The sequence below is a fragment of the Giraffa tippelskirchi genome, chromosome 8, assembly GCF_054371585.1.
Source record: "Giraffa tippelskirchi isolate mGirTip1 chromosome 8, T2T-mGirTip1v1.2.pri, whole genome shotgun sequence".
In the NCBI taxonomy this organism is placed as follows: domain Eukaryota; kingdom Metazoa; phylum Chordata; class Mammalia; order Artiodactyla; family Giraffidae; genus Giraffa; species Giraffa tippelskirchi.
The window spans coordinates 122,361,898-122,375,619 of NC_137282.1; the positions used below are offsets into that span (position 1 = coordinate 122,361,898).

Below are 13,722 nucleotides of genomic sequence, written 5' to 3' on the forward strand. Positions count from 1 at the left end.
AATATTTGAAACATCAAGTGCTAGAAATTTGCCAAAATTAATGTCAGAAACACAACCATAGCTCCAGGAAGCTCAGAAAAACATCAATCAGGGGAAATGGCAATAAAACAACACCTCAGCATATTATTTTCAAACAACGGAAAATTAAAGTTAAGGAAAAATTCCTGATAAAAAGCTAGGGAAAAAAATTATCTACAGAGGAATAAAGATAAACATTATATCCCGTTTTTCCTCAGAAATTATAAGAGTAAGAAGAGGTTGGACTGAAATAGAGTGTTCAGAGTGTGAAATGAAATATTTCCCGCCATATTGGTTGGCAAGAAGTGTCAGAGCCGTAAGTGATTTCTGTCCTCCAAATGTGAATGAGGGCTCCCAAAACTTCAATCCAGCAGATGCCACACCCTCCATAGTGATTGCTGAGGAGTTTGAGGATTTGGGGAGTGATGACTGAATACAAGAAGTAACCATTTGCTATATCTGCCACTCCTTAAGGTGAACAAGGAAACAAGATTTGGCCCCAGACAGCTGAGGTGCATATGAAAAGCATGAATTCAGTGAACCTAGAGGCTTGCAACTTTCCATAGATAGAACACTAAATTCCTTGACTTGATCTTTGATTTTTCCTTACCTCACAATAATCTTTGATGTTCAGACTGCCTGCTTCCTTTGTTGAAAACTTGTTTATAGCCTTACTTCCCCTTCCACCTCCTTTAAACATTTTTCTCAGAGTTAGTGAGATGCTATCTCCCAGGGTTCAGAGTCCTTAACATTTCCACCAAAGAAAATAACTACTTTCAGGTTGTGACTAATTTTTCAGTCGACAAGAGGAAAAACCTGGCGAACCTAGAATTTTGTTCCCTGTGAAATTACCCTTCAAAAGTGAAGAGAAGTAAAGACATTCTCAAACAAACAAACAAACAAAAAACCTGAGTGAATTTGTTGCCACTAGACCTGCTCTTACCTTGCAAACGTTGAAAGAAGCTCTTCAGAGAGAAGAAAAATAGGAAGTCAGAAACTTCAGTCTACATTAAAAAGGAAGAGTATCAAAGAAGGAATAAGCAAAAGTATAATAAAAGCATTTATTTCTCTTATTCTTAATTGATCTGAAAGAAAACTGTTTGTTCAAAATAGTATTAGCAATAATGTATTAATCACATATTTACATGCATATGTCTATATTTATTTGAAGTGAAAGAAAGCAATGGTACAAAGGACAAGAGGAAGGAATTAGAATTATTTTGTTATTAGAAGGTATTCACACACATGTGAAGTGATACAGTGCTATATGAAAGTTGATTTGAACTAATTAGTTATAAATGCATTTTGTAAACTCTAGGGCAACCACACGAAAAAAAAAGAAAGAAAGAAAAAAAGTATAATGATATGCTAATAAATGAGAGAAAAAGTAGTAATATAAAATGCTAAATTAAAACCAACTGTATCAATAACCACTTTGAATATAAATGACTTAACTGAATCAGTTAAAAGATGGAGATTGTCAGAGTGAATCGAAAAACATGACCCAACTGTATGTATTTTCATATTGTTCAAGGGGCAAGAATACTGAAGTAGTTTGCCATTCCCTTCTCCGGTATGAAAAGGCAAAAAAATTGGACACTGAAAGATGAACTCCCCAGGTCGGTAGTTGCCCAATATTCTACTTGAGAACAGTGGAGAAATAACGCCAGAAAGAATGAAGAGATGGAACCACAGTAAAAACAACACCCAGCCTTCAGAAGGTAACGATAACCCTATATATGAGACAGAATAAGAGACACAGATGCATGGAACAATTTTATGGACTCTGAGGGAGAAGGTGAGGGTGGGACGTTCTGGGAGAATAGCATTGAAACATGTATATTGTCATGTGTGGGGCAGAACACCATTCCATGTTCGATGCATGAGACAGGGGCTCGGGGCCGGGGTGGTGGGATGGCCCGGAGGGATGGGATGGGGAGGGAGGTGGGTGGGGGGTCCGGGAGGGGGAACACATGTGGACCCATGGCTGATTCATGTCAATGTATGGCAAAAACTATTACAATATTGTAAAGTAATTAGCCCCCAACTACAATAAATAAATTTATAAAAAAAAAAAAAAAAAAGAGTGAGGACAGCCAAGGAGGCTTCCAGGAGGAGGTGAGGCGTAGTGCGCTCTGTGAAGGAGCGCGGGATGTGGCTACGCAGAAAGGAGAGAGATGCATAGGAGGGCGGAGCACACAGCATGAAGGAGAGGAGCCCAGTCTTTGACTGGCTTCCTGGCCTTTAGGTGGGCCTTTCTCAAACTGAAGTGAGAGGCTAAGGACAGGACCCCTTTGATTTTTTTTACTTTATTAAGAGCACTTAACATGAAATCTACCCTCTCAGTGTCCATCGAAGGATGGGTGGATAAACAGTGTGGTCTTCACACACACACAAAAAAAAAACAAAAAAAAACACCCAGCTGTTGGTGTGACTGGTAATGGAAGTAAAGTCCAATGCTGTAAAGAAAAATATTGCATAGGAACCTGGAATGTTAGATCCGTGAATCAAGGTAAATTGGAAGTGATCAAACAGGAGATGGCAAGAGTGAACATCAGCATTTTAGGAATCAGCAAACTAAAATGGATTGGAAAGGGGGAATTTAACTCAGATGACCCTTATATCTACCACTGTGGGCAGAAATCCCTTAGAAGAAATGGAGTAGCCATCATAGTCAACAATAGAGTCCGAAATGCAGTACTTGGATGCAATCTCAAAAACGACAGAATGATCTTTGTTCGTTTCCAAGGCAAACCATTCAATATCACGGTAATCCAAGTCTATGCCCCGACCAGTAATGCTGAAGAAGCTGAAGTTGAACAGTTCTATGAAGACCTACAAGATCTCCTAGAACTAACACTCGAAAAAGATGTCCTTTTCATTATAGGGGACTGGAATGCAAAAGGAGGAAGTCAAGAGATACCTGGAGTAACTGGCAAATCTGGCCTTGGAGTACAGAATGAAGTAGGGCAAAGGCTAACAGAGTTTTGCCAAGAGAATTCACTGATCATAGAAAACACCCTCTTCCAACAACACAAGAGAAGAATCTACACATGGACATCACCAGATGGTCAATACTGAAACAGATGACTATATTCTTTGCAACCAAAGATGGAGAAGCTCTATACAGTCAGCAAAAAAAAGACCAGGACCAGACTGTGGCAAAGATCATGAACTCCTTATTGCCAAATTCAGACTGAAATTGAAGAAAGTGAGGAAAACCACTAGACCATTCAGGTATGACCTAAACCAAATCCCTTATGATTATACAGTGAAAATGAGGAATAGATTTAAGGGACTAGATCTGGTAGACAGAGTGCCTGATGAACTATGGACGGAGGCTCATAACATTGTACAGGAGACAGGGATCAAGACCATCCCCAAGAAAAAGATATGCAAAAAAGCAAAATGGCTGCCTGAGGAGGCCTTACAAATAGCTGAGAAAAGAAGAGAAGCTAAAGGCAAAGGAGAAAAGGAAAGATATACCCATTTGAATGCAGAGTTTCAGAGAATAGCATGGAGAGATAAGAAAGCCTTCCTCAGTGATCAATACAAAGAAATAGAGGAAAACAATAGAATGGGAAAGGCTAGAGATCTCTTCAAGAAAATTAGAGATACCAAGGGAACACTTCATAAAAGATGAGCACAATAAAGAAAAGAAATTGTTTGGACCTAACAGAAGCAGAAAATATTAAGAAGAGGTGGCAAAAATACACAAAAGAACTATACAAAAAAGATCTTCACGACCCAGATAACCACGATGGTGTGATCACTCACCTAGAGCCAAACATTCTGGAATGCAAAGTCAAGTGGGCCTTACAAAGCATCACAATGAACAAAGCTAGTGGAGGTAGTGGAATTCCAATTGAGCTATTTCAAATCCTAAAAGATGATCCTGTGAAAGTGCTGTGCTCTACATGCCGGCAAATTTGGAAAACTCAGCAGTGGCCAAAAGACAGGAAAAGGTCAGTTTTCATCCCAATCCCAAAGAAAGGCAATGCCAAAGAATGCTCAAACTACCATACAATTGCACTCATTTCACATGTTAGCAAAGTAGTGCTCAAAATTCTGCAAGCCAGACTTCAACAGTACTTGATCTGTGAACTTCCAGATGTTCAAGCTGGTTTTAGAAAAGGCAGAGGAACCAGAGATCAAATTGCCAACATCTGTTGGATCATTGAAAAAGCAAGAGTTCCAGAAAAACATCTACTTTTGCTTTATTGACTATGCCAAAAGCCTTTGATTTTGTGGATCACAACACACTGTGGAACATTCTTCAAGAGATGGGAATACCAGACTACCTGACCTGCCTCCTGAGAAACCTGTATGCAGGTTAGGAAGCAACAGTTAGAACTGGACATGGAACAACAGACTAGTTCCAAATCAGGAAAGGAATACATCAAGGCTGTATATTGTCACCCTGCTTATTTAACTTATATGCAGAGTACATCATGAGAAGTGCTGGACTGGATGAAGCACAAGCTGGAATAAAGATTGCCAGGAGAAATATCAATAACCTTAGATATGCACATGACACCACCCTTATGGCAGAAAGCGAAGAAGAACTAAAGAGCGTCTCAGTGAAATTTAAAGAGGAGAGTGAAAAAGTTGGCTTAAAGCTCAACTTTCAGAAAACTAAGATCATGGCATCTGGTCCCATCACTTCATGGGAAATAGGTGGGGAAACAATGGAAACAGTGACAGACTTTATTTTGGGGTGCTCCAAAATCACTGCAGATGGTGATTGCAGGCATGAAATTAAAAGACTCTTGCTCCTTGGAAGAAAAGTTATGACCATCCTAGACAGCGCCTAAGAATTGATGCTTTTGAACTTCGGTGTTGGAGAAAATTCTTGGGAGTCCCTTGGACAGCAAGGAGATCCAACCAGTCCATCTTAAAGGAAATCAGTCCTGAATATTCATTAGATGGACTGATGCTTAAGCTAAAGCTCCAATACTTTGGCCACCTCATGCAAAGAACTGACTCATTTGAAAAGATCCTGATGCTGGGAAAGATTGAAGGCAGGAGGAGAAGGGTACGATAGAGGATGAGATGGTTGGATGGCATCACCGACCCAACAGACATGAATTTGAGTAAACTTCGGGAGTTGGTGATGGACAGGGAGGCCTGGCATGCTGTGGTTCGTGGGGTTGCAGAGAGTTGGACACGACTGAGTGACTGAACTGAACTGACTGAAAGAGTTCAGGTGGGATTCCATCACCTCTACTAGCATTGTTCATAGTAAGGCTTCCTAAGGCCAACTTGACTTCATACTCCAGGATGTCCTACTCTAGGTGAGTGACCATATCATTGTGGTTATCTGGGTCATTAAAACCTTTTTCTTAAAGTTCTTCTGTGTATTCTTGCCACCTCTTCTTAATCTCTTCTTCTATTAGGTCCTTACCATTTCTGTCCTTTGCATGAAATGTTTACTTGATATTTTTAATTTTCTTGAAGAGATATCTAGTCTTTCCTATTCTGTTGCTTTCCTCGATTCTTTGCATTGCTCTTTTAAGAAGTCCTTCTTATCTCTCCTTGCTGTTCTCTGAAACTCTGCATTCAGTGGGTATATCTTTCCCTCTGTCCCTTGCTTTTTGCTTCTCTTCTTTCCTCAGCTATTTGTAAAGGCTCCTAAGACAACTACTTTGCTTTCTTGCATTTCTTTTTCTTGGGGATGGTTTTGGTCACTGCCTCCTTATATTGTTATGAACCTCCACAGTTCTTCAGGTACTCTGTCTACCGGATTATCCCTTGAATCTATTCATCACCTTCATAAGGGATTTGATTTTTGTCGTACCTGAATGGTTATGGTTTTCCCTACTTTCATTTAAGACTGAATTTTGCAATAAGGAGTTTATGATCTGAGCCACGAACTTTCGCCACCGGATGCATCAACAACTGGCATCATTCCTGCTTTGGCCCAGTTGCTTCATTCTTTCAGGAGCTATTAATAATCGCCCTCTGGTCTTCCCCAGTAGTTTATTGGATACCTTCAATGCTTATCTTCCTGTGTCATATCTTTTGGCACTTTCATACTGTCCATGGGGTTCTCTAGGCCAGAATACTGGAATAGTCTGCAATTTCCTCCTCCAGTGGACCATGTTTTGTCAGAACTCTTCATTATGACCTATCCATCTTGAGGGGCCCTGCATAGCATGACTTATATCTTCATTGAGTTACACAAGCCCCTTCACCACGACAAGGCTGTGATCCATGAAACAATACGATTAACACGTATCATTATTCTTCTATCGAATCCTATAGAATGTGCAACAACAAGAGTGACCTATCATGTGAACCGCGAACTTTTGGTGATTGTGATGTGTCAATGCACATTCATCTTGGAAAGAAAAGTACCATTCTGAGGAGTGATGCTGATAATAGGGGAGGCTATGCACATGTAGGGGCAGAGGGCATGTGAGAAATCTAAGTTTTCATTTTGTTATAAACTTAAGATTGCTTTAAGAAACTAGTTTTTTTAAATAAGAAAAAATAAAATAAATGTATATTCTTAGTCTATGTTTGCTTTTATTGTCTTTATATCAGTTTCTTGACAAAACTTGTTTCAAAATTAAGCTATTTTTAAATAATAAGTAAAGCATGTGAATCTTTGATGTGTTGCACTTCCCTCCTCCTCTGAGTCCTCTTAAAACACTTTTCTGCATGCCTCGTTGTGCTTTTGGGTTTTTATTATCACTCTTTATTTACTTCAGTCATTCTCCTTGCTCCATATATTGTAAACTCTTTGAAGTCAGGTACAGAATTTTAAAAAGGTATTTGCATTTCCTGCTATAGGGGATTAATGGAAAATCATTGACTCAAATGGAATAAACCATGTACTTGTGGAAACGTACATTGTAAGGAAAGATGAGTGCTTTTGTTTGACAGGCACAGAGAGACTTTATGTGCTACATGGTTTCATGCATTAAAACTAATAAAAACCCATCCACTTTCAATATCTGGTTTGCTTTCATCGTTTGCAAAGATAAAGATTAGATACGTATGAAATGTTGAGAAGAATCTATTTTTTTATGAGGGGACAGATAAGGATAAGAGCTACTTTAGAGAGAAGAAGAGTAGACCTGAAACAGACTTGCAATTCCCAAGGCAAGGAAGGTACAAGATGCCATATTAGGAGCATTGGAGAGAGTGCACAATCCGAGCAGAATTCTTAGTATTATCTCCTTTCTAGGTCCAATCACAGCATCTGAGCCTGTTCATCTCTTTCTTCTCTGACTCCAGTACTTGTTAAACACAGTACAGGCAGAACATTATTCTAGAAACCACAATGTTTTATAATTATTAGTGCCTTGAATTAATTTTGCTGAAGCAGATAGGTAAATATGATTCTCTATTCTAACTTATGATACTAAATCTGGCTTGAACAGACTTTGTGGTTAAGACATTACTGGTCATACAATGAGTTTTAAACTATAATCAGTTCATCTAATGACAGACGAGTCAGTTCTAAAACATAATATTTTTCCCATTTTATAGACTTTGAAAACTAATTGTTTCAAATTCTGATTCTAATATTTACTAGCTTCTTGTCCTTTAGGTTATCAAGAAAGTCCTGTAAACTGCAGTTCCCACATTGGGTAAGGAGAGATGATGGTAGAAGAATCAGTTGAAATAATGCATTTAAAATTTCTGTCCATATAAGCACTTGGTAAATGCTAGCTATTAATACTATTATAGTTAGTGTTGATCTATTGTGAAGCTGTCTCTGTCACAGATCTCTTGATCTCTGGGGCAGATATTTTTGAATGGATGGTTAATGTTGATAAGGTTTAAATCAACTGGACTTTCTATTTCTCCATTCAGGATGCGTTATATAAGGAGAACTTCTGCCAGTCTCATCAGTCTTCAGTGTTGTGTCTCTATACTTAGTAAAGCAGAGGGTCACCAATTCTGATGGCTTTTCTATTTTTATTTTAGTTTTTTATCTAACTCTAAATAGTAACATGTATTCAATCTTATAATTCATTAGTATTTAAATTTAACTTGAATAGAATATATAAACTAATGGTCCATTTAAAAATGTAGTCCTAATGTGTTAAGTCTTATAATGTTTTATAATGCAATATATATATAAATCACATTATATATAGCTACATTGTATAATTACATACATAAATTATATATAAAAACTGTATTGTATAATTACATATCTCCAGGCTATTTAACCTTTCTTTCTGTAAGGTAGCTGGATGAAAATGATCACAGTCACAGAACTCCAAAGCAACAGCAAATGATCTCTCTTATTACTGAATATAGTAAAATGGACAATGAAAATTTCCCTTTCTCAAATGGCAAAAAATATATATTTTTATGATCAATAAATGATATGGATTACATAATTCCAATTATTTTTTATTAAAAATAGTATACTTTACCACAAAGCTAAGCCACATTTGTCACAATAAGGCAAAATGGTGGAGATGTGATCCTTATCCCTTTCTGATATATACAGATATAAAATATCTCATACAGCTGAGCAAGCAAGCCTACAAATTTCACTTAGGTGGATATCAACTAACAATTTGAAGAGGGAACTTTTTCATTGGAAAACTCTTTATGCTTAAAAATGGAGGAAGCATGATTTCTCTCTAACATAATGTCATTTACCAAACGTGGATCCTAGGAAGTGTGTGAATATGTTTGTGTGTGTGCATGTGTGTGACAGTTTTGCAGGAGATGACAATGAGGTGAAGCAGACAAATCAGTCCTAAAGAAACAAGTTTTAATATTTTATTTGAGTAGAATATACTATAGCTAATTTTTGTGATTTCAACATTAAGTTTTGGTAGTGTAAACCTTTCTGACATTATTGAGGCTTAAGAATTTCCTGGAAGCACTAAGAGACTTAGCATTCAGTGGGTCTCATGTTGCGATCCCTGGGCTAACAGCACAAACATCATCTGGAGACGTAGAAATGCACATTTTAGGTCTCACTCCACACCTACTAATGCAGAAACTCTACGAGTTAGATCAGACATCTATGTTTTCATGAGCTCTCCAAGACATTGAGTTGCACATGAATGTTGGAGGACCTCTGCTCTAAATCAATTCTTCATAAAAAGGAGAAATCTGATGTATGTGCCAGGAAGTCTGGAGCAAATGTAAATCATGAGTTTAAGTAGAATGTTTGCCAACGATGCCTGTTGTAGATAGCTGCAGGTCCTGCCTAGTTATGTTACTGCTCTGACTCAGGGCAGTTTAGACACAGCCATACCTGCTCCACGTTGTCTCTTTAACAAGCTCACGCTCAGCCACCTTTGAGTCTTTAAGATGGATCTTGGTCCTGGTCAGGGATATTCAAGTAGCTCTAAAGCCTCCCTTTGAGGAGTAATGTCATGATGCTCATGGCCAGTCTGACTGACCCTACTAGCTAGTTCTACTTTATGTAGTTATCAAATCGCATCCCTATTTCTGAAAAAACAATTTAACATCTGCGCACCTCTTCTCATGTTCCTATCTCCTATCCCAGAAGGTAAATTGTCCACCATGGTATACTTCTAACTTCCCTTCTTATAGCTGCCCTGCAAGGCTTCATTTATTAGTGAGAAGATTAGTCAGGGACAAAGCCAATCAATAGGCCATTGCTGTGTGCATGCATGGATGAAACACGTGGGGCAAGAGAGGGGGCAAAGAGAGGCAGGAGGGCCGTAAGAAGCATGCAACGTAAGAAGCACGGATGCAAGCATTAACCATGCTTCTCAGCTAAGCCCCGAGTGTGGGACAGAACAGACACTAGCGTGTCAGGTGTTTCTTTATCACAGAACCTAAGAAGGCACAAGGCAGAAAACACAGAACTCAGACACTAAAATTTCACTCCCCTAAACCCTAATTTCTCAGACTGAGCCACTGTTTTCCTATTTTGTTCTCTCAATCCAGAATTTTGCTTGGATACCCACCAAAGAGGGCTCCCTGGTGGCTCAGCAGTAAAAAATCTGCCTTCAGTGCTGAAGATGCAGGTTCGATCCTTGGGTCAGGAAGATCCCCTGGGGAAGGCATGGCAACCCACTCCAACATTCTTATCTGGAGAATCCCATGGACAGAGGTGGGCTATAGTTCATGGGGTCGCAAAGAGTCGGACATGACTGAAGCAATTGAGCATAAATGTACCCACCAAAGATCTCCAGTTTTAGAGAAACTTAGTTGCTTAAATCAGTCCCAAAGTCAACCCAAGATGCTGTCAGGAGTAGCCCCTTTAGCCAGCCATAACTCTCTATGCCAGCTACTTGCAGATAAATTAGCGATTTTTGTGTTTCATATACCAACCTTTGGGGGCCTCATCATATTCCTTGTTAGTACCTTCAAACATTGAATTCTGTGTTGGACTATTGTGGTCCCTTGTTACACCTCCAATATTCGAAGTTATATTCAATACCTTCCTCTCGTTTTTCCAGTTGGAATAGCTACACTGTCCCCATGCCTCATTAGAAGTGATTCTAGTTTCCAGTTCTAAGCAGGTCTGTTTTCTGCTGTAGTTATTCAGTCCATGTCTGATCATATTTTGAAATATAATAACTTTACTTGGCAAAACATATCAGTACAGAAAGATCCTTTGTGAAAATGCTTCACCATTAAGTCTGTGTTTCTATCATGAAGAATAATCTGCATAAGGAGAAGTTCAAGAGATAACATAGAAAGCTATTTTCCTTGGTTGTTACATTTAGCGTAAGGCAGTTGAGGAAGTATTTAAGATACAAGGTCAGGATCTTGGATTTAAATAAGAATTTCCCAGGAAAGTGTTTAGGAAAACTGTCATTAACTATTTAAAACATACAATAAACTGTAAAATAAACATATTTTCAGCAGCGGAGATTCATTTACTTTGTGGACTCGTGAAAAGAAATAAGGCTAAAATCTCTGCTATTTGCTCTTCTTTCCTCTCTTCTCTTAATTTCTTTCCTCTTCTCTTTGTAGCTCTTTCTGGACAGTCTTAGTGTAATTACCCACTTCAATTATCCACTTCAATGCAGATTACTTGCACATTCAACTCAGTCTTCTGCCCCGAACCCCAGATACACACCATTAACGGCTGCCTACCAAGTGTCTCACATGCATCTGAAACATAACAACTACAAATGACTCAGCATACTTCCCCCGCCACACACACAAACACACGCCACACCTACCCCTTCTTCTACGTAACTTACATCAGGTGAGGAGACTATGCAGCCTTCCAAGCTAAGCAACTCAAATGATCAAAACTCATCCTTTCCCTTTAATGAAAATCATATATTTGATTATCAATTATTTTATTCTAATATGCAAAAATACTTGTCAATTTTGTTTCCTCTTCATCCCCCAGTGCCACTGAATGTATTCATCATCCATTAAAAATTTCTTAGATTACTGCAATAGCTTTCTAGCTGGACTCCGGGTTTCCTTCCAACCCATTTGTAGGATCACTTCCTAAGATTAATTTTGCAAAAAAAAAAAATTAAAGGTTATTACAACCTTAAGAGCCTCCAGAGATTTCTCACTGTTTTCAAGAAGCAGTCTAGACTTTAGCTTGGCACATAGGATGCCTTATAATTTGGCTCTAAAGCTTCTCTTCTGACAATTACTGCTCTTTATTTTCACATGCATAAACACCAAGACCAAACCACACAAACCTCTCCATTGTTTTATGAAAAATGCCATGCCTTTTTACATTTCTTTCTCTGTATATTCTTTTTCTCTGCCTAGAGTAGATCCTCTATTTTATCTTACTGCCGTACAGAGTCTCCACTGTGGCTTTTCACATGGGATATAGATTGTTTACTTGTGACTCTTTGCTCACTAAATTGTGCTTGCAAAAAGAGGGGATTATGTGTACACCATAGGTATCAAGCCAGTAATAGACATGTAATTTTAGTGAATGAATGCATAAGTGAATCCAAGGCAGCATTCCTAATAATTCCTATAAATAAGAATCTTAGTGATATTACAATGAGGTAGATAAAATTGTTGAAGAGTAACACATTTTAGGGAGGATGAAAAATCTGGAAAGTTATCATTTTCTCCTCTCTTTTTATTTGCAGAATGAAGGAAATGTTGGCTCCACATTTAAAGCATCCCAGAAAATTCTACTTTGCCTCTCCATCAAAAACTAATTCAGAAACGATGTCACAAATTCCCCACTATCTCATACTGAGACAAATCACCATTTGTAGTGTCAGGGGCATTACTTCTTCTAGGTGAAATGTAGATGATGATCATGAATGACATATAGAAACACGTTTCAGATCTTTAAATTTTAGGGATACATAATGAAAACACAGATGTGACATGTGATATGACTTCAAAATGATATGAAATGGTGAGATAGAGTCTGGAAGAGGCACATTTATCCATGGGTTGATGAGTGTTCAGGACAGGTGATGAATGATGGGCATTCATTAAAATACCTGTCCAAGTGTGCATGTTTGAAACTCTCTCAGTAAGTTAAAAAATATTTTTTCCATCATGACCAAAGCCTCCACAATTGTGAACTATTATAGTGACATCAAATATTGTTCTTATTATTTGTAAGGCATTGATACTTTTTATTCTAGTGTCTCCTATTCTATTAATTTTTTTAAATGGAATTATGGACCACTAAATTTATTTGGTTTGGTGGTAGTAACGGCAAACACTGTTTTACACAATGGAATAACTTTTCATAAGTTAGTCTCACCCTGTTCAATATTTCCTCTAAGAGATTTCTGTATTCCATACTAGGTGTTAACCTCCTTGTGAGGCTCCCAGCCTTTTAAACATCTTAGCTTCTTGATATTGCTCTAAATTTGACACACGGTTTTTGTCACAAAGTGTGTCCTAGAAAATTTTTCTAGAATTGGTCCAAACAGATGAAGGTTAAGGTAGGCCATGGACAAAGCTAAGACAACCTAGGAAGGACAATTCATGACATCATAAAATCGTTTCCCTGACTCAGAACAGGCAGACCTCACTTCTTCTTTGATTGCTTTTCTCAGATACTTTTTTATTTTTTCCTTTAAATTTAAGGCTTTGTGACATCACTGTGGTAAGGAAGTCACTCGGAATTTTTCCAATAGCATTTGCTCTCTTTGTATCTTCACATTTTGGTAATTATTATCATTTATCAATTTTTCATTATTAGTGTATTTGTTATGGTGGTCTGTGATCTTTGATGATGCTATTATAACTGCTTTGAGGTGCTGGGAACCATGTCCATATAAGATGGTGAACTGAGAAAAATAAATGTGTGTGCTCTGACTCTCCTCTGACCAGCTGCTCCGCTGTCTCTCTCCCTCTCTGCAGACCTTCCCATTCCCTGAGGCACACAATATTGATATTAGGCCAAATAATAACCCTACAATGGTTTTTAGGTGTTCAAGTGAAGAGGCATTTGATGTGGCAAATATCACTGTTGTCTTATTTTAAGAAATTGTCACCCCAATCTTCAGCAACCCTGATCAGTCTGTAGCCATTGAGGCAAGATCATCCACCAGCAAAAAGATTCTGACTCACTGCAGGCTCAGATGATGTTTAGCATCCTTTATCAGTAAAGAGAGTTTTAAATTAAGATACATACATATACTACAGCCTAATGTAAACACAATTTTTATGCTGCTGCTGCTATGCTACGCTCAGTCATGTTCACCTCTTTGCAACCCCATGGACTGTAGCCCACCAGGCTCTTCTGTGCATGGAATTTTCCAGGCAAAAATATTAACACTGGAGTGGATT

The 13,722-nt window shown here is 38.2% G+C and overlaps 1 long non-coding RNA gene across 1 annotated transcript; it reads left to right on the forward strand.

Annotated features, from left to right (window-relative positions):
• The first annotated feature begins 3,881 nt into the window (after positions 1-3,881).
• Positions 3,882-13,259, forward strand: LOC145516340 (uncharacterized). Its single transcript, XR_014061311.1, has 3 exons — positions 3,882-5,312; positions 9,916-10,081; positions 12,054-13,259. It is a non-coding gene; the product is annotated as an uncharacterized LOC145516340 (long non-coding RNA).
• Positions 13,260-13,722: the final 463 nt, after the last annotated feature.